Source organism: Lepus europaeus, chromosome 5 (genome assembly GCF_033115175.1).
Source record: "Lepus europaeus isolate LE1 chromosome 5, mLepTim1.pri, whole genome shotgun sequence".
NCBI lineage: Eukaryota > Metazoa > Chordata > Mammalia > Lagomorpha > Leporidae > Lepus > Lepus europaeus.
In genome coordinates this window covers 123388754-123390392 of record NC_084831.1, presented here as the reverse complement: position 1 = coordinate 123390392, position 1639 = coordinate 123388754, and positions in this window count along the sequence as shown.

Below are 1639 nucleotides of genomic sequence, written 5' to 3'. Positions count from 1 at the left end.
GACAGAGATCCCACGTGAGGAGCAAGTGCACAGTGACTCCTGTTGTTGACCCAACAAATTGACATTCTAGTTTATGGCGCCAGTAACCACCCTAGGCTCTCATCATGAGTTGCCAAGGCTATGGAAGCCTTCCAAGTTCACCGACTCTGATCATATTTAGACAAGGCCATAAAAGACAGGGTGAGGATAGTAACCAATGTTCCTAAGAGTGGCATTAACCAGGTCTGAACAATTATACAGCATTAAGTGGGGAAGAGGACCATCAGTACACACAGGTTGGGAGTAGAGCCATTGGAGGTAGAATAGAGGTTATGATTACGAAGGAATGAGGCCCAAGTGCGCTAGACAGGGTCTAGAACAAAGGACAGAGTCATTATTAGAGGAGCTAAGAAAGGTGCTGTCTAAGCTACAATTAAGTTTTCTGACTGAGAGGCAAATAGAACCTGATAGAAGGGGCTTGAATATAATCTGTTGGGCTTTAGGCCTTGTAAGTTAAGAGGCCCTTTTAAGACCATTGGGGAATAAACCATCAGATGGAAGATTTCTTTATCTCTCTCTCCTTTCCCTACTCTCTGTCATTCTGTGTTTCAAATAAATAGAATATTTAAAAAAAAAAAAAACTATGTACAAAAATGTGCAAAGCAGCATTATTCAAAATAGATAAAGTATGTAAACAATTCAGCTACCCGTCCAAAGCAGAATGGTAAATTGTGTTGGGGCCAGCGCTGTGGCATGGTGGGTAAAGCTGCTGCCTGCAGTGCCGGCATCCAATATGGGTGGCCAGTTCGAGTACCGGCTGCTCCACTTCCAATACAGCTCTCTGTTATGGCCTGGGAGAGCAGTTGAAGATGGCTCAGGTCCTTGAGCCCCTACACTCACATGGGAGACCCAGAGGAAGCTCCTGTTTCCCGGCCTCAGATAGGCGCAGCTCCAGCCATTTTGGCCAATTGCGGAGTAAAGAAAGCAGACATTAAATAGTGACTGTCAAAAGGTTTTAGTACATAAGGTCCAAAAAATATCTAAAGTAGTCTAATATGATAGAGATTAGAATAGTATTTGTCTTCAGAAGATTGTTGACTTAGAAGAGGAGCAACATGGGAGAATTCTTGGTGCTGCAAACACTGGTATTTTCTTGTGTTCCTTCCACAAAGATCTTCAAAATGGAAAGCAGATAAAGTCACAAAGTGAAGCACAGAGTTTTCTAGGTAAGATTTTATTTTGTGGCCGGCGCCGTGGCTTAACAGGCTAATCCTCCGCCTTGCAGCACCGGCACACTGGGTTCTAGTCCCAGTTGGGGCGCCGGATTCTATCCCGGTTGCCCCTCTTCCAGGCCAGCTCTCTGCTATGGCCCAGGAAGGCAGTGGAGGATGGCCCAAGTGCTTGGGCCCTGCACCCGCATGGGAGACCAGGAGAAGCACCTGGCTCCTGGCTTCAGATCAGCGAGATGCGCCAGCCGCAGCGGCCATTGGAGGGTGAACCAACGGCAAAAAGGAAGACCTTTCTCTCTGTCGCTCTCTCTCACTATCCACTCTGCCTGTCAAAGAAAACAAAAAGATTTTATTTTGGGTCATTATCCCAGGGAGCAATGTTAGGATATTAGGAGAAGTAAAGTAGAACAGGAGAGAGAGCCAAAACTGTG